Below are 26,125 nucleotides of genomic sequence, written 5' to 3'. Positions count from 1 at the left end.
CCCCACTGAGGAATGCTCATCCCACGTCAGCCGACTGTTTCTATTACACTTTCCCTGAGAGGAGAGGTTAGACTTTCAGTCCAGACATTGTTTCTTTTCGAAGAGGCGACGGTTGCCGTGAACCACTTGCTGTCCCTGGAGGCCCGTTTAGAGCCTCTCCTCCCTGGCCCCGGCCGCAGCGCAGACTCTGCCCCGACGTCGCCAGCAGACACTCCCTCCGTCCCATCCTCCATGGGTGCCTTCTCATGTCTCGGGCTCTTCTGCAGCCTGCGGCCACCTGCCCACTTGCATGTTCATGCACTCTCTTATGTTAGCATCGGCACGGAGCCAACGAGCCTCTTAAGAGACAGTCATAAAGTCACATTTTTTCCTCTTACAACTACTGCAGCAAACGCACTTCAAGGACATGTTCTCTGTCCCTGGATGAAGTCACACACCAGGAAAAAAAAAAAAAAAGAAAAAAAAAACCTTTTATTTCCAGAGTGGTGTCAACTCTGCCATCTGGATGTCTGTTGAGTCAAGGCTTCAGAGTTGGTGGGACGCTCTATCCTCCTGGCCTCAGCCGTGGCCTGGCAGGCCCGGGATGGGAAGGAGAGCAGGCTGTGAGGGCCCTGACCCTGCTGGCTCTTCCCCGCCCTCTCCCCAGCTCCCAGGGACATGAGAAAGAAGAGGAGAGAAGGGTTGCCACCAGCCTGTGGGAGCTTGAGTTGACTTTGAGAGTTGACTTTGAGAGTTGACTTGACTTGAGAGTTGAAATGTCCTGGGACATTTCCTGGCTTCTTGGGGGCCATCCATCACTGACGACCTCTCGCTGACCTTTGCCTCGGTGTGGGCATGTGCTCTTACTCATCACTAGGCCTTCCCCTCTCACCCCCCGGAGCCCCCAGGGGGTCTCATAGCTCATCTTCTCAGAGTTAACTTGTCCATTCCTCAGGCACGAGTTTCGTGCTAGCTTGATGTCCGAGGTCGGCCTGAGGCTTCAACTGCTGGGCTACTTTGAGCCCCAAACTAGACCTGAAGAAATGAAACACAGGAGAAGACAGGGAAAAGTCACGCCGATGGCTCTCCTGGCTTGGAGAAGGCACAGGCCGCAGGGAGGGACGAGACCCAGCACGGTGGCAAATCTCCCTAGAGAGGCGCTTTTCTCTAATCGCTTTTCCCCACGTGTTCAATTTCAACCATTTTAGACCCCTCTTTTGAGAAAGGCCAAACTGGATTTGAACCACGTCCATCACAATTCTTGCAGGGGCAGTCCTGTGCATCTTTTTTTTTTTTTAGATTTTATTTATTTATTCATTCAGGAGAGATACAGAGACACAGGCAGAGACACAGGCAGAGGGAGAAGCAGGCTCCCTGTGGGGAATCTGATGTGGGACTCGATCCCAGGACCCCAGGATCATGACCACTGAGCCACCCAGGCATCCAGTGTTTTTTGTTTGTTTGTTGATTTTGTTTTGGGTGAGCTTTCTGGGACTGGGGGAGATGGGCAATGGGTGGGCCTTCAGAGGCCTACAGGGACTGAGCAGTTCCCAGCTATCGTCTTAGAGCTCAGGCTCAACCAAGACTAAGTCTCATTTTGCCTTCCTGGTCAGTTGGCACCTCTGTGCACCTGGGCGTGGGGTGTGAGGACATAACCTGGCAGGGCTTCTCCACCTGTCTCTTTATGTTTGGGTCCTTCTTTCCCCTTCCTCCTCTTATGTGCTTCCTCTTGCAAAGTCAACCCCACAGAACCCATCTTGGACCATTATTCGTTCCTTGATTCTGTAACTCACCTCAGTTTGATATTTCTTTGGTCAATATCTCCCTACCTCCCCCCCACCCCCAAACCGGAGGAGTTTTAGCTTCTGTTCCCACCGACCGTTCAATTCAAGACTGCTATGAAGAGGTAAGAGTCTTGGTTCTTAGAAAGGAACGTCAGCGAAGTTTTTCCAATACCCTGGGCTTTTGGTCCCCCAAGCACTTGCCCTCCAGTCCTTGCACAGATTCTTGCTCGCTTCAAGGGAACCCTGCCTGCTTGTAGGCACCGAGAGACATGGCTGTTTGTTGCCCACGCAAGTGTGGCATCGAGCACTAAAAGGGATCACGCTGTGAACTCCATTCGCTAGTTGTATTTCAGCTTGTATGTACATATTTTTTTCCACTTCTTTACGTGCTGTAGAAGAACAAACAAAAACGAACATTAAAAAATGACATTGGAAAAAATAAATAAATAAAAATGAAAAACGACTTTGGTAAAACAACACAAAGCAAGCAGAGCCATTTTTTTTTCAGACTAAGATTTTTTTTTGAAGTATTTTATTTACTGTTGAAAAGAAACTAATAGAAATAGATTAAAATGATGTAGATGCAGAGCTAGGAAGATATTAAAATCAACACACTGCATTATATTGTTATCAGTGATTTATTTGGCCCTGTGACAAATGTTATAAATGTTTCAACTTTCCTCTAGACCCTAAAAAGAGTGTTTCTTGTTCACATTAGACTGATATACTTTGGAAAATAATTTGAATTTAAGAAGCTAAATATTTAGAACAATTTTGATTAGATTGTATATTAAAGAGGGTTTATATATTCATCATTAGTAATTCCCAATCTAATATTGCCAATGAGGAAACTCTGAACAGCTGCCATCCAGAATTCTAAAATATCACTCGTTGATAAATGTGCAACATAAGCACCATAGCTCAACAAAATGAAGTGCAATTTTCTCTTCAGTCAGAGAAAAGAGCAAGTTCAAGATTGGTTATGCATTAAACAGTCCATTTGGGGAGGCTAATTAGAGAGAGAAGACCTTGAAATTGAAGTCATCAGAAAAAGCTAGCAGATGAGTATTTCAGAGACTTAATTTGTCCTTTGTCACAGGCAAGAACACCTGTGAAAAGCACAAGTTGCCCTCATCCAAACTCTGGTTATAAGGTTCACAAGGTTTTCTAATCCTAGAGAGGAAAAAAAGAAACCCAAACCCAAACCACGTGGTAACAGTCCATGAGACTGTCTTTAGGGGTACTAGAGCCTTTTGAGTTTTAGGTTTCCAAATTGGTATAACAGGCCTACAAATTAAGTGCCCTCCCCCCCAAAAGACATGAGCACAGAATTTGGAATTTTCTCTCCTCCCCGGGACTTTACAAGGACAGGGAATGAATAGGGCGTATGGTGTTAAGACCATCACATTTCCAACAGGAAACATAACGTGAAAAAAAGGCATCTGAATTCTAAGTCACTTAAATGCCCTCGGATCAGTGTAACTCTCACTCCCCCCCATAGGACAATGCTCCAAAACTGCCCCAGTCCCATATCACATAGTGTTTTCTTGTAGTACATTAATCAAGGGCAGGAAAGAAGTAATTCTTGTGGAAGTTGGAATCATGTTAGTATCATTAATGTGCAAATTTCCCAGAAATTTTAGATGGAAAATTTAGATAACACATTTGTGTTGGATGTTAGAAACCTTCCAGAAGGTTTCTCAGTATTTTCACATAAAAGGGAAAAAAAAAAATGTTTCATGAAGAAAAGGGTAAGGGTGTTGATTGTCCATGATGAGGGGTATCTACCAGAATTTGTGACCACTCATGAAATGTCTCTGAGCAGACTGTCCTAGGCCTGCCTTTTCTCAGGAATGGACAAAATGCCCTCAAGAAAAGACCAGAATCATAAATTAAGAGTTTTTTTTTTTCCCTTAGAGACCATTTTCTGAAGCATAGGCAGCCCGGGCCTGAGGCGAGCTAGGCCAGAAGTTCAGCTCCTCAACTTTATCCGTGTCAAAAACTCTCAGATGATCTATTAAAATCTAAAGCCGTGTATCTGCTCTTCAGAAAAACTATTTTTATTGTAAAACAAAACAAAACAAAACAAAACAAATCAGTATTGCTCTTCCTGAGCCAGTAGCAAGGCTAAGGAGGCCCCTCGTGGCGATTACATAGTGAGGCTTCGTGCCAGCCGACCTTGCCCACTCCTCTCAACCCAGGCAGGCAGCACATAGAGGCTGCAGGGTTGCAGCTGGGTCGTTCCAGGCTGGACTCTCCATCTCTCCCCCAAGGCTTCCTCACCTTGGTAGGGAAAGGAGCTTCATCCCAACAGGCGAAGTATCCTGTTGACCTGAGGAGATTACCGCAAGTATATGCTTCTTGGAAAAAAAAAGCTCCAGATCTCCTCAGCCTGTGATCTCACTCATGTGAATCACCTCATTCATATTTAATTACCACAACCCGAGAAGATATTCAAACTATTTGACAATCAGTCACCTTGATGGATAATTCGAATGGCATCGTGGAATAGTGTGGGCGCAGGGTCCTGGAGGCCTTTCTGTCTTTGATGGGAAGATTGCAGATGAGGCGAGGAGGGGCCATCAGGAACCCCAAGGGCCTAGGGCAGTGCTTGTTTACCAGCTCGTACTGAGAAGTTCAATATTTTCACAACCAATATAGTTGTACAGTACGTGCAGCCCTGCTCACGGCACCATGAGGTAGAGATTATAATCTCTATTTCACACTTGAGGAAACGGAGACTCCGAAGATTAGGTGTGTTTTGCCGTGGTCACTCAGCTAGACGGTGACAGGGAGGAAGGAGGAGGGCCCCGGAGGGCGCTCAGGCTGGTAAGACTCCATGTAGCCTCTCCGCGAGCCAGGCAGCATTTCTCAGCAGCCCCTCAGTGTCAAGTCTGATGCCAAACCAGGTTTAGGTGTGTCCTTCAATGCTCCCTCAGTCTGTGAAGTGGGCCTGCCTGGAAAAGGCTGCCAGGAGACCCGGGAACTGAGATCCTACAAACAACATGGGGTCGCTGCCCCACACCCTACCTCCAGCAGCAGCTGTATTCAGGCTGTGCAAGACCCCGTTCCGGGGCTGCGTTCCTGATTAAGACCTGGGAGCTTGAGGGGCCGGCTTTTCTGAGGTTCCTTTGGGAATGGGAGGCTTAAACAGAGTCCTCCCATTATACGTACTGTTTTCCTCCTCCACTTTTCTCTCTGAAGCTCAGTGAAAACGTATGAAGGAAATGAATTTTCTTTCTTTTTAAAATTTCTTGAAATTCAACAAATTTTGGTGTCATCTATAAAATTCCATATACTCGTTGTAGACAAGAAAAAAAATAGAAGGCAGTTTTAAAAAATACTTATGCTAAAAAAGATTACTTATGATCCTACTGCCTGTTATTTTATTTATTTACATACATGGTCTTGGAATCGTACTTAGCGTTTTAAGGTTGTTTTTAAAAATTATTAATTTATTTAAAGCAATTTGGAAGTAGTTTTACAAACTCTCCCCCATTTTATTACATTACCTTTGAAATTTATTGGATTACTTCCTTTATTGTTGGTCATTGAGGACACATCCAGTGTTTCACTGTTCTGCAGGAAGCTCCATCTAAACCCACACTCTCTGACTCACCACAGACTGTTTCCTTAGGGAAAATCCTAAAAACCGAATTTACAGACCAGGAATATTGAGAGATTGTACTTAATGGCCCTTTGTGGTTTTTATTTTTCTAGTTTGTTATAGCCCTCGGCCCATGGTTATAATCACGTTAGTGCTTGTCTTACTTTTTTCCTTTAACACCTTTATATTAAAAGACGTTATGTATTGAACTAGCATGTTTCATATCAAATAATATCTGCCAGTATATTGTTTACCAATTGAGATTTAGTATTTTTTTATATAGAAATTTTTTCCATTTTATGGCCGCTTCTACTGCCCCTTTCTATTTTGATTCTTATATTGGTTAATTCTTTTTTTAGGAAGATTTTTATTTGTTCACGTTACAGAGAGAGAGAGCGCGCAGAAGCAGGGGGAGCAGCAGGCAGAGGCAGAAGGAGAAGCAGACCCCCCCCGACTGAACAAGGAGCCCAAAGCAGGACTTGATCCCAAGACCCCAGGATCATGACCTGAGCCAAAGGCAGACACTCAACTGACTGAGCTACCCAGGCTCCTCACATTGGTTAATTCTTTATAAGACATTCCAAACATCAATATCTGATAAGTATTAAATATGCTTTCTTCTCATTTGTTTGAGGCTAATTTTTAACATTTCACTCTTTAAGCCATCAGAACTTTCATTTGATCAAGGTAACATTTTTTTCTTCAAAATAGTGTTATAGTTATTCCAGCACTGTTTATTGCATATTTGCTCTTTTTCCCCCATTAAATTACGATACATTTAATTACACTACATTTATCTTGCACTAAATCGTTATATATACAAACACTAAATATTATGAATACAAACCAAGTATTGGTTTCTTGGCCATTCGTTTTGTCCAACTGATGTACCTGTATTTCCTTGAAGCAGTACGTGCCACTTTCTTTATTAAAGTCAGAGTCATAGGGCTGCTGTAAAAGAATTCTTGTCTGTTCTGGAATTTTCATTTTAAAGACCCCTGTTTTATTGTAAGGAGCTGAAAAATTACTTACAAAGATGTATATGTACATAATTTATCCATGCATCTTCATTATCAAAGGCTTTTGGATATTTTAGATGAATGTAACATAGCACGATAGAATGAAAACATTTACAAATAAGGTAAACTCAGGGGTCGGTTAGGATATGAAATAATTGTCCTAGTGAGCCAGAGTTACAGGAGAATCGGCCCTGTATTATCAGCTCTAAGCATTTGGTTGGCCAAAAGCAAAGAAGGAAATGTGACCAGTTAGAAGATTCCAAGGTTAAGTGATAGAAATGATCTTTTCAGATGTTCTGCTCTCCCAACCCTGAGACCCACACTGGTGGCAAACATTCAAGATGACATCCCTACAAATGGCGGCCATGGGTGAGTCCCTCCCTCCGTGTGCTTTCGAGATGTTTCTGCGTCACTCTCGCAACACTCTCGTCCAGCACTGTGACAGTGATGCATGCTTTGCTCCCTTCCCACCACCGCGACCTTCCCAAACCCAGCCCTAAACCTCTTCAGGGCTTGTTTTCATAACCCTTGTGATGGGCATAGTGCTTGGAACAGCCAAGGGCTCGAAAATTATTGAAAAAAAAGAAGGAAGGAAGGAAAGGGGGGAGGAGAGAGTGAAAGAAGGAAACGTCATTGTAATCAACACGCATTGTTTGAAGTTAGCACCGTCATATTTTATTCTTTTTGATGCTATTGTAAATGAACTTGTTCCCCTCCCCCGCCCCCAATCTCCTTTCCAGGGAGTTTGTTATCTGCATATAGAGAGACAACTGATTTTTATATGTTGATTTTTGTGTGCTACAACTTTACTATATTTATTAGTTTTAAGATTTTTTGTGATGCCTTTAGGGTTTCTTATATAGAAAACCATGCTGTTGGCAAACAGGGACACTTTTACTTTTTTCTTTCTGATTTGCGTGCTTTCATTTCTCGTTCCTGCCTGATTTCTCTGTCTAGGACGCCCCAGGACTGTGTGAAATAGGAGTGGCAAGAGCAGGCCTCTTTGCGTTGCTCTTGGTATTCGTGGAAAAGATTTCCAGTTTTCACCTTTGAGTCTGGTATTAGCTGTGGACTTTTCATGTGTGGCTTATATATGTTGAGGTACATTCCTCCTATACCTAGTTTATTGAGCATTTTTGTCATGAAAGGCAGTTCAATTTTATCAAACACCTTTTCTTCATCCTTTGAGATGATCATGTGATTTTTACCCCTCATCCTGTTAATGAAGCATATCACATTAATTGATTTTCATATGCTGAACCATCTTTGCATCCCAGGGATAAATACCACTTGGTCATGGTATATGATCCCTTTAATGTGCTGTTGAATTTGGTTTGCTAGGATTTTATGGAGGATTTTGTATCTATGTTCATCAGGGATATTGGCCTGTAGTTCTCTTTCCTTGCAGTGTCTTTGTTGGGCGCGTGTATTTTTCAGTTCAGTTATCTTCAGCAGCCTGTTTGTTAATTTGATACTTTGCCAAAATCTTTTCTGTTTGTTGGCATTTTCGCTTTGTTCATGCATCGTTCTCCTGACCTCAGTAAGCATCGTTATCATGGTTATTTTGAATTCTCCGCTAGGTAAATCGTACATCTCATGTGATTGGGATCAGTTTCTGGAGATTGATCTTGTTCCTTTTGTGGGGGTCGGGGGAGGGCCTATTTCCCTGTTTCTTTTATCCATTTTCCTTGACTGTGTATGTCGGTGTCCGTGCAGGTGCTAAAATAACCACTCCTCCTGGTCTTCGTGGACTGACCTTGTAAAGGAGAAGACCCCCAGCAATATGTCCAGTCAGAGGTTCTGGAGCCCTCCCAAAGCTTTGTGCTTAGCCAGCCTGTTTTCTTTGTTCTTAGCAGCCCCCAGGCAGGCATCCAGCGTGTGCCAGGTCCTGTCAGGACTCCGAGGCAGATGAGTCTGAAGCCAATTCCTCAGGCAGCACCCAGAAAAGTTGGATTGTTGAACACCCTGTGCAATTCTTTCCCTCCCCAAAGAGAAGCTGGGATCTGAGAGGTTTAGCCTGTCGGTTCTGGATTGGCAGGAGCAGCAGTGGCGACTAGCTGTGTGTGAGATCAAGTCGCTGTCTTTGTTTGCTGTCACCCCCAGGGGTCTAGTGTCCGTCGGGCCCTGTCAGTGCCCTGACGGGGTCGAGACCAAAGCCGGTTCCTCGGGTAGCACGAGAGAAGGCTGGGACCCGAGCTGTGCCCTCAGTGCTCTCCCTCCAGGGAGCAGCTGGGGCCCGCGGCCTTCACTCTGCACTGAGCCTGAGGGAAGAGCCGTGGGGAGCACCCGCGCCCCAGTTCAAACCACCACTTTGTTCTCTACAACCCCAGGACAAAGCAGGTCTCCAAGACTGGCAGGGTACAAGCCAGGCCCTTGGGTGGCACTTGGCAAAATGGGGACACTGGATTGTGTTCCAGCTCCTTTGCTCCTTGGGGAGAAAGCAGGAGCTGTTCCTTCTTCGACATATGGCTCTGTATGAGGGGCGGGGATGATGGCCAGACCCCGGCTTTCATGTGGCCGGATCTGCACTTGCCCGGGACGTGGGAACCTTTCACCTGGCTTCTGGACTTCTCACTAAGGGTATTGAGCCACGTGCTGCTGTGCATCACGGTGTCTGTGCAAGGAAGGCGTGTTCAGGGCTTCCAATTCCACCATCCGTGATGTCAAGGGAGCCCCAGCCTGTCCTTCTAACTTGTCGCTGGAACCATCCAGGGTCCCACGTTCTGTTCCCATCACTCAGCTCGGTAGGAAGGGGTTTTAAGCTCTTCACCCACTCTCCCCCACCCCAGCCCGACAGTTCACTGTATATGTTCATTTTAATGGCACCAGATGATTTTTATTGTCAAAGTGATGGAATTTTAAGGACGGAATCATTTCCAGTTAATAGTGTGACATTAGTAGCTGATAGATTTAGCTTCAGCCTCAGAAGCTAAGTTCAACTCACTTCTGCTGCCTTCGGCGACGCTATAACTTAGTTCCAAAGGACTGTTTGGAAAGCAGAGCTACCAGCTGCTTGCTCGCTGCTCCTCAGATAAGAGAGGCCCATTCCCTTCGCTTATTCTCTGACCATAATGTGCTCACAGCATCTGTCAGGACTCATTGCTTACAGAAGAAAAGGACTTCCCTTAAATCAAGTTAAGCATGAAATGAAACTCAAAGCCACTAACTCATGTAACTCGTGCAACTAAGATGTCTTAGGCAAGTTGTCTCAGGGCTCAAACCAAACCCTGTCACCAAGCCTCAGTTTCTCTCCTTTTCTCTCTCTTCACCTCTCAGCTCCGTTCTTGTGCATTGACATCGGTCTTAGGTGGGTCCTTTCCACAGGGCTTCAGCAGTTCTTGCTCTAGATCCTACCAACTCATGAACCCCAGAAGAAAGCTCCCCTTTTCATTTTATTTTTTGCTCTCCAAATAGCTTATAGCCAAAGTCCCAGGATCTGAGGGAGACTCAGTGGCCTGTCTCAGAATCACTCACTCTATCAATGGGGTTAAAATGCTTTCATTGTCCATTCCTACAAATTTAGGGTAGAGGTCAGCCTTGACCCAACTACATGGATCAAGTGTGGACAAGAGGTGGCTACCAAAAGGGGATTGGAGTCATGGAGTTAAAATAAGAAGGGGTGGGTGTTGAGCAGATATAACCATTAATTTTATATGTTAACTTGATGGGGTCCTAGGGTGCCCAGATATTTGGTCAAATTATTTTGGGTATTTCTATGAGGGTGTTTTGGGGTGAGATTAGCATTTAAATTAGTAGATTGAATACAGCAAACTGCTTTCCCAAATGTTGGTGGGCATCACCCAATCAGTCGCAGACCTGAATGAAAAAAAGGCTGACCTACCCCAAGTGAAAAAAAATGCCCCTTATCCCAATACATTTGACCTAGGACATTGGCTTTTTCTTGCCTTGAGACTCAAACCAAGACATCAGCTCTTCTTGGGTCTTAAGGCTGCTGGCCTTTGGATCGGAACTTAGACCATTTGTTCTCGCTTTTCTCAGGCCGTCAGGCGCAGACTGGAACTACACCACCAGCTCTCCTAGCTCTCCAGTTTGTGGACTCACCCTGAAGATCCTGGGGCTTGTCAACCTCCATATTAATGTGAGCCAATGCTTTGTAATAAGTATTTTTTTTTAAAAGATTTTATTTATTTATTTGAGAGAGAGTGCGCAAAGTAAGAGGAGGGAGAGGGGCAGAGGGAGAGAGAGAAGTGACTCCGCTGAGCAGGGAGGATGGTGTAGGGCTTGATGCCAGAACCCCGAGGTCGTGACCTGAGCCAAAGGCAGCCGCTTAACCGACTGAGCCACCCAGGTGCCCCGTAATAAATATCTTTATATTTATATGTATATCCACCTGGTCCTGTGTCTTTGGAGAACCCTGGTTAATAAAGCAGGCAACACAGTGGAAACTCTCTATACCCTCCATCTCCTCTCTAAACCCCTCTGGTTGTTGGTGGTGTGTTTTTGGTTTTTGTCTTGTGTTTTTTTTTTTTTTTTTTTTTTTTTAGGCCCTGTGTTCTATCTACCTGCATCATCTCCTTCCTATCCCCGAAATATGTGGCTGGCCTGGTCCAGAGCTCATCCTTAACCTTTCCTTTGGAGTTCTCCCTTATTTTATTCTTGAAGAACGAGGAATCACCTATGTTATAGTCTCACGAGGCACTGGCGTTCCTCACATCGACTCATTCTGTTTCCACATAGACTTCTCTAGCTTCTCTATCTTTAAGGAAGAAAGCACACTTTCCTTTTTGTGTGTGTGTACCCACTATGTACAAAATACTCTTAAATGTTTCATATAATATGGATAAGAAGTACTTGGTTCTTTCTCACAAACAAGACAAGAGTCAGATAATCATGGTTCCTTTCTCCCCTCTGCTAACCTACCTATCTATCTTCCTTCCTTCCTTCCTTCCTTCCTTCCTTCCTTCCTTCCTTCCTTCCTTCCTTCCTTCCTTCCTTCCTTTTAAAATATTTTATTTATTTATTCATGAAAGACACAGAGGCAGAGAGAGAGGCAGGGGGAGAAGCAGGGGGAGAAGCAGGCTCCCTATGGGGAGCCCGATGCTAGACTCAATCCCAGACCCCAGGATCACGCCCTGAGCCAAAGGCAGATTCTCAACCACTGAGCCACCCAGGTGCCCCTAACCTTGCTTTCTTATTCATCTCTGATCAGACAGTTCATGATATTTTTAAAAGCTCTATTTTGTCCCCAGTCCTGCTTTTAGGGTAGTAATTATGTGCCATGACCAGCTGGAATAAAGCCGAGTGATAATTAGAAAGAACAGTGGAATTAGCTTGAGTAGTGAGTTAGTGGGAAGCAGGGTGAGAGCTGGTCCCCCTGGGTGGTCAGCACCCCCAAAGTAGGGTCAAGACCGGAGATGGTGTTGTGCCTGGCTGAGGAGTGACATCAATTACAAATGTAGCAGTAAGACCCACCCCCAAAAAGTCTGGGTTACCTCGTAGAAGCCAGTCTGGCATGCTGGAAAGGATCAGATCTGGTGCCACCATGATCCTAACGTGAGGATCACTTTTCGGAGTCTGCTTGAGCCCTCAAGGCTGACTTCATGGTTGTGCTAGCTCAGTGCCGTCCCTCCAACCCCAGGCTTGGGATGGCCCCAGAGGGGGATGGTGCTCTGCTCTCCCTGTCTTGAAATTCTTAATGACTTTTTTTTAAAAAGAGATTTTATTTATTTATCCATGAGAGACACACAGAGAGAAAGAGAGAGAGAGAGAGAGACAGAGGCAGAGACATAGGCAGAGGAAGAAGCAGGCCCCATGCAGGGGGCCCTATGTGGGACCCAATCCCAGGTCTCCAGGACCAGGCCCCGGGCCGAAGGCGGCACCAGATGCTGAGCCACCCGGGCACCCAACCTAATGACTTGAATAAGGACCCAGCACTTTCATTTTACACCAGGCCTTGCAAATTATGTAGCTGGCCCAGTGGGCCAGGTCGGTGGTTCCATCGGATCCCTGGGTTTCTTCTATGGAATGAGGGACTCAGAGCCCTTTCAGTTTAGGAAAAAATAGGTTAACTGTTAACAGAGCTAAAAGGAGGCCTGTGTGTTGGAGGACATCTCAACGTCTTTAGTATGTTTATGTGCTTTGTCATTTCCAGGAAGAGGATGTGAAAGTCATTTTCTCAACTATTTGGCCACAAAGCCCCTCTACTTTTTCTTCAAGTGTCTCACATACCAAGTGTTACACCTAATACATCCTGGGGAACACTGACCTCAGTGTTCGCGTGGCGGGCCGTCATCTCTAGCAACCTTGACTTTTTTTATTATTATGAGTCATGTATGGAGAGTGGAGATGGGAGGGTAGGAAACAAAACTGGAACCAAGGAGTGAGGATATGCTATTTCATGCCCCACAAATCTTTTGCAAGGAAAAGTTACACTCTTCTAATCTCCCCAAAGCCCATGTAAACCCAGCATTTTCCTCCTCTGAATCTTCGCTTATGTTGTTTTGTCTGCCTAAACGCTCTGCTTTCCCTTCTTCTAGGAAATTACTGTTGTTCCTTTTTCCAAAATACATCTCAAATTTATCTACCTTTGTATCTCCCAGCTTCACTCTTACGTAAAATACATCATCACAGGTGGACTGATGTTATTGTCTCCTAACTCACCTCCCGGCTCCAGCACATGCTCCACGTGACACCCTGACTTGACTTCTCTTTTCAAAATGTAAATTGACCTCATGCCCCTGCCCAGCTTAACCCTCTTCAAAACTCCTGTTACAATTAGGAGAAAATCCAGACTCCTTCCCAAGGCCAAATACCTGACAAGACCGGAACCTCACCTACTTCTCCAGCCTCTTCTCAAGCTGGCCTGTCCATCGCTCTCATCCTCCAGGCACAGCGACCTTTTGAGTCTTCCTTGATGATCCCACATTCTTTTTCTTTTTAGGAACTTTTACTTACTGCTCATGGTATCTTGAACATTCCAACCCCTGCTTTCCAAGTGACTGGTTCTTCCTCATTCCTCAGATTGTGCTGAAAGCCAATTCCTTAGTAAGACCTTCTCTGACTGCTTTGCCAAGCTAGATAGATCCCCTCACCTACCCCCACCATGCCCACCCCAGCTAGATTGCTACCTCAGTGCCTACTGCTCATTCAATTCCCAGTCCATAATGATCCATAATTAATTGTTTACTTGTTCATTGTCTAATTTATCTCTAGATTGCAGACGCCTGGAGGGCAAGGATTATGTCCCTCTTGTGTCTCCAGTTCTTAGCACATGCCTAGATGTTCCCTGAATGTTTACTGACTCAATGACTGACCAACTGAATCCCTAAAGGTCTATATCAAACGCTTCCTATCCATAGTGTCTTTCCTGACCTTTTCCAATCGGAAGTGAGTCTCTTTTGTTTAAATTTGAGGACCTCTTTAGCTGTACTCCTTTTTGGCATTCACATTTGTTTCTTAGCATTATTTGTGGGTGTATCGTATCTTCCTCGTTCCTCGAGTTCCTGGAGCTGTATCTCCATAATCTTTTTATTTACTTATTTATTTATTTATTTATTTATTTATTTATTTATTTATTTATTTATTTATTTTTTATTATTTATTTATTATTTATTTATTTTTTAAGATTTTATTTATTTATTCACGAGAGACACACACAGAGAGAGAGGCAGAGACACAGGCAGAGGGAGAAGCAGGCTCCATGCAGGGAGCCTGACGCGGGACTCGATCCTGGGACTCCAGGATCACACCCCAGGGCTGAAGGCAGCGCTAAACTGCTGAGCCACCCGGGCTGCCCTCCATGATCTTTTTATGCCCCCGCTATGCCCGGCACAAAATAGGTACTCTGTAAATTCTGATTGAATTGATTTGAGTAATTGAGAGGACTTTCAATAAAAGAAGCAACAACAACAAAAAAAATGCCAGAGAGGTTTATTTAAAAATAAAACTACAATAAGCCCTGGACTCCTTGCCAAAAATGGGCATGCTTCCCAGACGTTTTAGAGGTCTTGGAGGATAGCCTAAACACCAATCTCCACTGATCCAAATCAACTTCATTAAACACTCCCTGGGCCTGAGAGATGGATGGCGTGTGAACCGAGCCCTGACAGGTAGGGAGGAGACATCTCCTGCCTCCAGGTGTTGTTCCTGGCCTCAATTAATGGCCCTGCCATGGATATGTTCAAGGAGGAAACCACCGTGGTCATGAGGACTGAGTGGTGCCTCTTTCTGGATCTTTTGGAAGTTCCCTCCAACTGAGGAGGAAGCCAGCACGTATGTGCATGAGTGGGATTGTAACGAAGACTTAGGGAAACAGGAAGGTGTCTATTCTGGCCAGAACACTCAGATGTGAGTGACCATTACCACTTCGAGGTCATTTTTTTTCTTATCTGTAAAAGTACCGATATGTAACTCACAGGGTGTGGGAGTACCAGTTAAGATAATATGTCTTAACCTTATATACTTAGAGTAGGTGGTACGTACATGTTAAGTTCCTTCCTTTCTCCCCTTCCATTCCATTGGAGAGCTCTACCTGTGACCTCCAGGGTGGACCACTTCGGGGTATGCAGCTGGAATCTGTGGAAAGGGGAATAGTAGACTGATATGTATACGTATGGATGTGTGTCTGCATGTGGCTCATATAAATATGTTATATAAAGGGAAGCTTTTATTTGGTATGCATTTTGATATAGTAAGTGGACAGCAAAATGATGTGCAATCGGCATCTGTGACCTTTGCACCCACAAGAGAATGTGACTGGAATCTTGATCTCAAAATGGATAGAGATGAGTTGCCAGACTGATGTTAGCCCATAGAGAGAAGAGTTCCACAACCATAAGAGGGCAAACAAAAATAAACGTTCTTACTCAAGCCAAGAATAAGAATGTACTTAATCTGAGGCAGACAGATGAGCCGCAGTAGAAAAATCAGAATTTCTTGTTTAAAGATTGCTCAATAGCCAGAGTGAGGAATTTCCACTGGTAGATGTGGAAAGCTTTTCACGTCAGTCTCCAATATTTATTAAACGAGCATGGGAAATGGGTGTCTCAGTGAGTACCTGTGTTAGCTTGCTAGGGCCGCCATAACCAAGTACCACGAACTGGGGGGCGTAAACAACAGGCACTTATTGTCTCACAGTTCTGGAGTCTAGAAGTCAGAAATCAAGATGTCAGTGGGATTGGTTCCTTCTGAGGCCTGTAAAGGAGGGATCCGTGCCAAGCCGTTCTCCTTGGCTTGTTGGTGGCTGTCTTCCCCCTGTACCTGCACATCATCTTCCCTCTATGTGCATCTGTCTCCACACGGCCCCTCATTATAAGGACACTAGTCATAAGGAATTAGGGCCCACACTAATGTTCTCATTTTAACTTGATTACCTCTGTCAGGCCCCTATCTCAAATTCGGTTACATTCTGAGGAATTGGGGGGGGGGGGATTAGGACTTCAACATAGGAATTAGGGGTAGGGCTAGAGGATACAATTTAGTTGAATTTCTTTTTTTTTTTTAAAGATTTATTTATTTATTTATTCCTGAGAGACAGAGAGAGAGAGAGAGAGAGAGAGGCAGAGACACAGGCAGAGGGAGAAGCAGGCTCCATGGAGGGAGCCCGATGCGGGACTCGATCCCGGGTCTCCAGGATCACACCCGGGGCTGAAGGTGGCGCTAAACCGCTGAGCCACCTGCGCTGTCCAATTTAGTTGAATTTCATAACAGTTCTAAAACTTGAAAGTCTCTGCTAGATGCTATGCTCCTAGCTCAGCAAACGAGGGATCAAGTCACAGGATGGTCATTTTTGTGTCTCTGATGATTAGGTTCCGGACACAGGTATGGAAAACAAGATCACTTGGATACAGAAAACTTGTAGGAGGGACTCACTGAAGGTTGAGGGAGTACTTGAAAATGTAAATATGATGTGATATGACCAGTAGATGTGATGCGACAGGTTCACATAGGGACCAACTGAAGCAAGTGCACAGAGGACCACCGAGGCATGCATCCACCAGGGGATTATTCCCACAACAGCCTGACTTCAGTTTCCAGGAAATGATGCTTCTGGCGCTTGATCTGTGGGCCTTGCATAAGCCGATCTCTACCTATAGCATTCCCTCCATTCTCTCATTATAAATGGGCAAGAGATCCAAAAAGAAAACCCAAACTACAGTAAACACACAAACATAAAACCCTCAGAAGATCATATATGTCCAGGAATATTAGAAGGAATTTGAGGCAAATAATAGATGGAATTTGAATGATAGCTGTCATTGAAAATAGCTCTTTATTTATTCATTGAAAAGAGCTCTTTAAAGTGTCGTTTAATTGACTTTTAAATGGCATGTGAACTGGATAGGCATTGTGGGATTCTTCTGCATTTCTTTTTTTTTTTTTTTTTGCATTTCTTTTATGATTGTAAGATGTGGGAAATAATACATTGATTTGTTTTACTGTTAACATTGTTAAAAAGGACACAATGTCGAGGAAGGAGATTCTTGGGGAGAAATGGCCAAGTGCCCGACATTCAACACTTTAATAACGGCCAACGCAGCAAAGGGGTAGGGAACCAATGTAACAAGTTCCAGAACGTTGATATTTCAGAGCAACCTCCCCAACCATTTGTTTCTTCCCTCCTCCATCCCACTAACACAGTGGCGCAGTGGCAAAGGGCCATTTATTAGATGAGGCCATTTATAAGATGAAACAGTGAAGTTTCTTCGGAGTAGGGACCCGTTGGGTCATTGAGGGAAGACACAGGCTGGGAAGGGGGAAAGCACGGGCCCCACAGGCCTTGGTGAGGATGGCTGGGTGTTGACACAGCAGGACGTCAGGACGTCCTTGGTGGAGGGCTTCGGCCTTCTTTCAGCAATGAGCTCATCCCTTCACGTAAAGGCAGGCCGGAGCCCTCTAAAATCTTCCCTGGAGCTTAACCAATGGATTTGAACATGCTTATCAAAATGACTGCATAAATATTTTTCTTTGCCCGTTTCAGCGCATGCTAATCAGAAAGGCTCTTTGAAAACAGTATTTTTATCTGTACCTCAAATTCATCCATACCCATTAGCTGCTCAATTAGGCGCAACAAACTTTTAGTTGCATGCCAGGGGCTTAATTTAATTTGCCTGGGATAAGCAGTTGGCTATAACTGTGCAACCCTGTGTTTTTTTAGAAATTAAAGCAGAGTAGCGAAGCAAAAACTAAAAATACGGTGTGGAAATTGAAGCAGACCATAATTCATCTTGTGTGGAAATGCAAAGCAATTTAGTAAGCAGTGTGCAGGTATGTTAGTCACATCTTCCCAACTCGCTCACTTTCCAGTTACTGCTTGTTCTTTCTGTTGTTTTTTTGCTCTGTGGATTCTACAGCTGAGCAACTCAAGTGACATCAGTTCGTGATGATAAAAAGAAGCTTTTTTTTTTTTTTAAATCGTGGCTGGGTGGGTGTTTAGGTCAGGGAAGAACAGAGCAAAATAAAAACTGTCTTTATAAATCCTTTATAAATAATGTAATTTTCTTGGTTTCAGATCATAAGTTGTATTCATTTGCTTTTCAGTTATCCTATAATGTACTTAAGTGTTTCTAGGTAGTTAGACACATTTGGCCTAAGTGCAATAGGGGAAAAATTTTTAATTTTGCCAAAAAAAAAAAAACAAAAATAAAAACAAAAACCAACCCAGATTCTTTTGTTTTTCATTCAAAACAACATCCACAATCCACAGTTCTTATGAAAGGGAAATGGCAAAGTTGATTCTTGACGGTGCATACAATATTTAGGTAGGAGGCACCTGCCTAGAAAAGCAGTGGAATCCAGAGCAAAGCCTATTTCCTCTGTGTGTCACTCCCTGACACACGTGTTGTGTGGAAAAGCAGGAAGACCCTCAGATGGGGCGTGAGAGGCTCAGGGTGTGAGTTCTGCTCTGGGGCCGGTGTTAGCTGTGTGGCCGTGTGATGAGGTGGAAGGAGTACCGTGTGGGATGCAGGCCACAGCCTGGCTTTATCGGAGGGGGAAGGTGTGAACGTGGCGACTTATTTCCGGGGCCCAGGGAATGTGCACGGTGGGAGGCAGGTTGAGAGGGATTTGGGGGTGAAGAGTCGGGGGCCCTGCGTAGGGGCTGCGAGGAGCATGTGCAGAGGGGAAGCCCTGGCGGGCGAGTGCAGCGTGGGCGCGGGGACCGGGGCGTGCACCTGCTGCTGGGGGTGACCACCCCGCCATCAGGGCCAGTGGGATGTCAGAACCCCGGGAGCCAGGCCCGGGAGGAGCAGGGGCACCTCTGTTCTGTGTAGAGCCGGGACCCCCTGCCAGGGCCCAGGGTGGGGACAGTCCACACAGCTGCCGAGGGTGGAGCGGGGGCAGCTGAAGACACAGCCGAGGGAGGAGGGAGCCCGTCTGGGTGCCGGGGCCCTGGATTGCCCGTGGGCCGCGCCTGTCCCGCAGGAAGCAGGGACGGAGGGCAGCGGCCGGCGGGCCATCACTCCAGGGGGCTTGCTGGCCTACCTGCCGGGGGAGCTGCTGCCAGGGACGTGCCAGGGCGCACGGACATGACTTAGGTTAGGAAGTTAACAAAGGATGAATTTTAGGCGTCTTTCTGGAAGACACAGCCTGGTGGTAAGCCCCCTGGACCGTGAGATAGCCTGTTGGCGGGAAGGGGCGGGGAGGCATCGTGGAGGGTATTTAAGCCCGACCAGCTGAAGCGCCCGCCGGGGTCCCCTCCGGAGGGGCCCCTGCAGATGTGGCCAGCGCCGATGTCCGGGCTCCCGAGCCCTCCTTGCATTGGGAAGTGCCGGGGCCATCCCCTGGCCCCGGCCGCCCCGGCCTCCCCGGCCTCCTCATCTCCCCTCCCCCTCTGGTTCATCCGTGGAAGAAGATGAGCCTATTTTTTTTTATTTTATTTTATTTTATTTTATTTTATTTTATTTTATTTTATTTATTTATTTATTTATTTATTTATTTATTTATTTGAGTTAAATTTGCCAACATGTAGCATAACACCCAGTGCGATGAGCCTATTTTTAAAGAACAAGTCAGGTAGTGGCAGAGATTTAAAAAAAAAAAAAAAAAGGAAAGAGAAAACTCTGTTGAAGAAAGACAGCTCCCCACGTCCTGATGTACGTTAGGGACAGCGCTGCCAGTGCCAGAGCAGGTGCCGCGGGCTGGGCCCGGGGAGCGTCGTGGGCCGTGCGCGCCCCACAGCGGTGTCCACGGCGGCCTGCGCTCGGGCCGGGCCCCGCCAGCTGGGATTCCAGGCCCCCCGGCCGCCCAACTCGCTCCCCGGTGGCCCTCCTTGCAGGATGGACTGTCCTTCTAGGACGGTCGCTGGACAGGGGCCATGCCTGGGGGCACCGGCCGAAGGCAAGGGGCCCACGCAGCCTGCATGGCAGTCAGGCTGCCCGTCAGCTCGGGCTCGGGGCCAGCCTAGCCAGGGAAAAGGCGGGTGCAGATCAAAGTTGAAAACGTTCCTTTTGAATGGATTTGTCACAAGTTTGCCTTCCTTAATTTCCAGATGCCACCAAACCGGTGGCTTTGAATCGGCGTCCCCAGGGTGGTGCTTCCCCTGCCTATGCTGACACGGCCGCTGCGTGGAAAAGCCGAAAGAGCGGGGAAGGGGCCTCAGGAGCTCAGGCTAGGAGTCCTGGCTCTGACAGTTGTATTAGCTGCTTGATTTCTGACACGTTGCTGAACCATATTGTCTAGTTTCCTGGTGTGTGAAAAGGTGAAAAACAACAACAACAAAAAATCCCGATGTTTCATCCATAGCCCACAGGGTTAAGCTCTGCTAAATGAAGAAAAAAAAATGGAAGCAATTAGTATATTTATTCTGAGAGGAAAGCACTTAGATTAGAAAAACTTGCCCTATGGAAGCCGAGTCCTCTCTCCATTTAGGGACTAGAGCTTACCCTCTTCCCCTAGGCTCCGGCATTCCTTATTCTCCATCCCTGACTGTCCTAGTTCAGGCTGCAGCAATGATCTCGTGACCTGGGGGCCGAGACAGCAGAGGTGTATTGCCCACGGGCAAGGGGCTGGGATGTCGAAGCCCAAAGGGCTGGCAGGTCCGCTTTCTGCCGAGGGCCCTCCTGGTCTGCGCTGGACTCCTTGCGGTATTCCCCTATGGCAGAGAGACGGGATTTCTCTCCTGTATCTTCTTAAATGGGCCTTGATCCCATTCATGAGAGCTCCACCCTCGTGACTTAGTCACCTCTCAAAGTGTCCATCCCCTCGTTCCATCACATTAAGGAATAGGGCTTCAACGTACATCTTCTGGAGACACACACACACACACACATACAGTGCATAGCACTTGCCACCGATTTTCTCCTCTCTACTGGATGAGTCCCACAGGCTTGCACTTAACAATATTTCTAATCCTAAAACAAACTATAGAGCCCAAAACAATACTTTGAGTCATGTCTTCTCCCGCCCTTCCACCCACTGCCTACTTGCACGACTCTCTTTGCTAACACAACACCAACAGTTGTCTGTATACCCTGCTTCCACTCCATCAGTTGTCAGTGCTGTGTTGGACTCATTCCCTTGGGTCTTGTCCTCCCCAGTCTTTGAAACCATCATGGCAAAGTCTTCAATCACTTCCCTGTTACCGAATCTACTGGCCGCCTTACAGCCCATGAACTTCCGTGAACTTTTGGCCTCGTTGGCATCCACCTTCACTCTGGTTTTTGAAACCCTCTTCACTTGGCTTCTGGCCATCACGAGGGCCTGATATTCATTCTAGGACCTCCGCTACTTCTCGGGCTTCTCTGCCGGTTCCATCTCTTCCTTCTGGCCACTATTCTGGGGTGCTCCGGGGCTCACGTCTCAGATCTCTGTCTCCTCTCTGTCCACAGGTGATTGCATCTAGTGTCATGACTCTCAGCATTATGTGCTCCTGTCTCCACCCTCAGCCCCTCCTCTGAGCTCCAGACTCACATCGAGGTACGTTGTCGGCATCTGCAACATCTAATCACTTCTCAAACTCAGCACGTACAATAAATCTACTCAGTTTTTCAGGTCAAAATGACAGTAGACTGTTGATCTTCTGCTTCCTCCATTTCCTAGATTGTGCGCATAAGCAAATCCTGTCCACTCTTCAGATTTCATCTCAAATCGAACCACTCCTCAGTTGGAAGACTACCATTCTATTGCTTCACCATCTGCTCTCATTTAGTGCCGAAGCTTCCTAATGCATTGTCTTGCTTGAGCTTGAGGCGGCCCCAAATCCAATGCATTACTCGTGACCTGGCGGCCGAGACAGCAGAGGTGTATCAAAGCGTCCATCCCCTCGTTCCGTCTCTAATGCATTACTATCATTCTGAGAGGATGACGAAATTCAATGAATGACGAAATTCAAATTCTTTATCGAGCCAACGAGTCCCATATAATTTGCCTTCTACCTACCTCTCTAATCTGATCTCCTACTTCTCTGCCCATTATATGGTCTCTTTGGTCATGTGAGCTTTCTTAGTTCCGCGAACACACGAGGCTCACTTGGATAGGATCCTTGCAATTTCTCTTCCCTCTGTCTGAAGGTTGCTTCCAGAACTTCGAAAGAGTTTTCATGCAGACTCTTTCCCTGACCAACCTATCTCAGATAGTCCTTGCCCCCCACTGTCTTACCACAACCCCTCAACCTGATTCTATTTGCAGGGCATTTATCGGTGTCCGCGAAGTTATACCTTTTTTGTTTTCCCTTGCTTTTCTCTGTTGACCAATAAATATAAGTTCCTGATTAAGTTTACCACTGGATCTCCAGTACCTAGACTAAACCTGGCATACAGTAAGTACTCTGCCATAGTATGAATGCTTTTGTCCCCGTCTCCCTGTGCCCCTCCCACCAAATTCATATGTTGAAATCCTAACTCTTCAAAACTATGGTATTAGTAGGGAGAGCCTTTAGGAGGTGATTAGGTCATGTAGGTAAATCCACCATGAATGGAATCCGTGCTCTTATAAAAGAGATCCCACAGAGCTCCCTCACCTCTTCTACTGTGCGAGGACATACAGAGAAGATGCCAGCTCTGAGTCAGGAAGAGGGCCCTCACCAAAATGTGGCCATGTCGGCTAGTTGATCTTGAACTTCCCAGCCCCCAGCGCTATGCGAAATCTCTGTTGCTTATTATTTTTTAATTTAAATTTATTTTTTATTGGTGTTCAATTTGCCAACATACAGAATAACACCCAGTGCTCATCCCGTCAGGTGCCCCCCTCAGTGCCCGTCACCCATTCACCCCCACCCCCCGCCCACCTCCTCTTCCACCACCCCTAGTTCATTTCCCAGAGTTAGGAGTCTTTTATGTTCTGTCTCCCTTTCTGATATTTCCCACTCATTTTTTCTCCTTTCCCCTTTATTCCCTTTCACTATTTTTTATATTCCCCAAATGAATGAGACCATGCTTATAAGCTACCCAGCCCGTGGGGTTTGTTACAGCAGCCTGAACAGACTAACATGTGCTCCGTAGTGATTTTTATTTTTCTTTGCGCCTTGCTAATTCACCACATCTTTTACATTTCTTTAAAAATTGTTTTTGTTATGTTTGACTTTTGATGCATAAGGAAACCAGGCCTTCTTTATGGAGCCAGAAGATGCCTGCTGTACTGGCTAATTTCAACATGCTGTTCTTTATTCTCATGGTTGAGTAGCAGTATTTGTTTGGTGGCTGATTCTTTATGACTCCTGTGTTTTTCCTCCCTGAGGACTCCTAGATATGTCAGTGTATCATAGATCACAAGAGGAAATGACCACTTGTGTGTGCTTTGGAATTGGCTTTTTGATGAAACTATAAAAAAAATCTGGGTTCTTTTTTTTATTGGTTATCTTTTTTTTTCTTTTTTTATTATTTTTATTTTTATTTATTTATTTATTTTTTTGGTCATCTTGAAACACACATGTGTCAGTATGGGGAGGTGGGTTGAAGCAATTAGACTTGAGAGTAGAGGAGAGTGAGCTGACAAAAGAGTAAGCCAGGTTGATGCTTGGTCCCAGCACAGCTAAGAACGCAGAACTGAGGGCCTGGTGCACAGACTGATATAATGCCTTGGGGCAGACCAAAGAAGGCTGGTTGCTGCACAGCGGGGAGGCTAGTGAAGGCCAATGGCAAGGCAGGAGAGGTGATCATGGGACTGAGCCAGAGGAGTACAAAGCAGTCTGCAGAACAGAGGACACGGTGGCAGAGGAAAAACACACTTCCACTGGTGTCCCCCAGTGGGGGACAGATAGCTGTCTGGTCCCCCAGATAGCTCTTTGGAGCTTTGGAGCTCTTTGGAGCACTAACCACATGCTTCATCCAATGTAACTGATCATTTACAAAGAGCCCACATCTTCCAAGCTTTGTGATTAGAGGCTAAAAGATCCGTTCTGTGTCTTCCAAGGGCTCACACTCTGATGTGTGCGTTGACCTTGATAAACCCATGTGCATAACAAATCTTCATTAAACTAAGTAAATTTGGTTTAACTTTAGAAGATAAAGATAATGGAAATTGGTTGAGGTTAGGGGACAAAAGAAGGTTAAACCGAAGAGAGAAAATTTGAAGAGGTAAGGTGCCTCCTTGAAAATAAAAAAAAATCTCCTTTTTAGTTTTTCATTATTATTTCAGTATTTATCAAAGGCTTCCTCGGTGTATCTAGTGAGTGCTTCACTGTCAACAGGGAGATTTTTCCCTTTTTCTTTAGCTCACATCAGCAAAAGAGCCAGGATGATGAAATAGGAAATCTGAAGTCAGTTAGATAGGCACATTATTTCCAGGAGTGTCTGAAAAATTTTATACAGGAGAATTTTAGATGTAGGCAAACGTGTATAAATGCTGTTCTTATCTCCTGTGCTCTTCTTATTTTTTTTTCTTTTTTTTTTTCCCCCAGGACTCCTTGGAGAAGTTTGCATGACATTCTGTTTGACGTAAAATCAGCATGTGTCCCAAGTAAATCAACAACAGCTGTTTTAAATAGCAGATTGTATCCCAAAATATCATTATGAACGAAGGGAAGAATTGCTTGGATGCTTAGGTTTTCAGATTACACTGATGGGATCCTAGCATCTGGACATGGTGGCCATGGGTAGATAGAGTTCAAGTTGCCTGAGACATGGCAAGCTATTTAACAGAAGATGTGACCTTTGGGGGGAATTTTAATATGATCTCAGGGTTAGAGATGCCAGGAAGAAAGGAGCCCAGCTACACTGCAAGGAGTCATGCTTCAGTTACTTGAAGCTTTTACTTGGAGTCTTGGGGATTTCTCTGAATGGGCCAGCAAAGCCGTTCAATAACAGATGGTCCCCCCAAACACCCACATCAGTGTTCTAGCAAATCTTCAGTACCAAGAATTTGTTGTATAATAGGATGGCCTAATTGTATTGTGCAATGTTACTGAAAAAGTTTCTGTTCCGTGACTTAAAGAATGTTTTAGATTCAGGACAGAACCAGCTCTACCTTCAGTCTCTCGCATTGCCTCCCATTCATCGGGATTCCTTTGACAATGACTGTGGCACCCCCCCTACTTGGATATCTAGCCTAAGAGAAAGGGTTAGGCATTTCTTCTTCACCTCCTAACAATTGCCTCTGAGCAATATATTTCCTTTCCACATCCTGCCAAATGCAGGCGTTACCTGATGAAACTGTTCCACTGAATTGCACAAAGCTTCAGACTGTGGGTGGCTCATGCATATCTCAGGAGCTTCAGAGCAGACCCAGTGTGTCTTACCCATGCAGGCAGCACTTCCCTGGGGAGCCTCCTTTCTGCCTTATTTTGTAGGCTTGCTAAGGGGCATTGCACCAACTTTCACTTCTAAGAGCTCCCTCCCTGAATGAGCAGGGTTGTCCACTGGGCACTGCTTTATAAGTCCCTGTGCACCTCGTACTGACTGGGATGGCTACTTAAAAAAAATCAAAGGAATGCCTGGGTGGTTCAGTGGTTGAGCATCTGCCTTTGGCTCAGGGCGTGACCCCGGGGTCCTGGGATCAAGTCCCACATTGGGCTTCCTGCATGGAGCCTGCTTCTCCCTCTGCCTGGGTCTCTGCCTCTCTCTCTCTCTCTGTATGGGTCATTCATCAATAAATATCTTTATTAAAGATATTTAAATTAAACAAAATCTTTATTAAAAAAATCAGAAAATAAGTGTTGGCAGGATGTAGAGAAACTGGAACCCTTGTGCACTACTGGTGGCAATGTTAAATGGCACAGTTGCTGTGGAAAATAGTATGGTCATCCCTGAAAAAATTAAAAATGGAATTACTATGTGATCTCATAATTCCACTTCTGGATATATATCCAAAACAGTTGCAAGCAGGATCTGGAAAAACGATCTGTGCACCCACATTCATTGCAGCAACATTCACAATAGCCAAAAAGTAGAAACAGCCCAAGTGTCCATCGGTAAATGGAGGGATAAACAGAATGTGGTATATACATACAATGGAATAGTACTCAATCTTGAAAAGTAGGGAGATTCTAACAGATGCTACAGCACAGATGAAACTTGAGGACATTGTCCTAAGTGAAATAAACCAGCCACAAAGCAGACAAATATTATACAATATTTATCCAATGGAGAGTTGTTTAATGTGTATAAAGTTTTGGTTTTGCAAAATGAATAGAGTCCTGGAAAACTAGTCGTATGACAGTGTGAATGAGATTAGCACTATTTTTTCTAAAAGATTTTATTTATTTATTTGGGACAGAGAGACAGAGATAGCAACAGAGAGAACCAGAGGGGAGGAGAGCAGGGAGCCCGCTGTGGGGCTCCATCCCAGGACCCCGGGATCATGACCTGAGCTGAGGGCAGAAGCTTAACCGACTAAGCCACCCA

The 26,125-nt window shown here is 45.4% G+C and overlaps 1 long non-coding RNA gene across 1 annotated transcript; it reads left to right on the top strand.

Annotated features, from left to right (window-relative positions):
• Positions 1-5,798: 5,798 nt before the first annotated feature.
• Positions 5,799-25,258, top strand: LOC119870723. The gene is made up of 3 exons (XR_005356273.1): positions 5,799-6,758; positions 10,389-10,488; positions 24,184-25,258. It is a non-coding gene; the product is annotated as an uncharacterized LOC119870723 (long non-coding RNA).
• The last annotated feature ends 867 nt before the right edge of the window (positions 25,259-26,125 follow it).

This window comes from Canis lupus, chromosome 3 (assembly GCF_011100685.1).
Source record: "Canis lupus familiaris isolate Mischka breed German Shepherd chromosome 3, alternate assembly UU_Cfam_GSD_1.0, whole genome shotgun sequence".
Classification (NCBI taxonomy): Eukaryota; Metazoa; Chordata; class Mammalia; order Carnivora; family Canidae; genus Canis; species Canis lupus.
The sequence above is the reverse complement of the archived record's forward strand: the minus strand, read 5'-3'. Positions and strand labels throughout refer to the sequence as shown.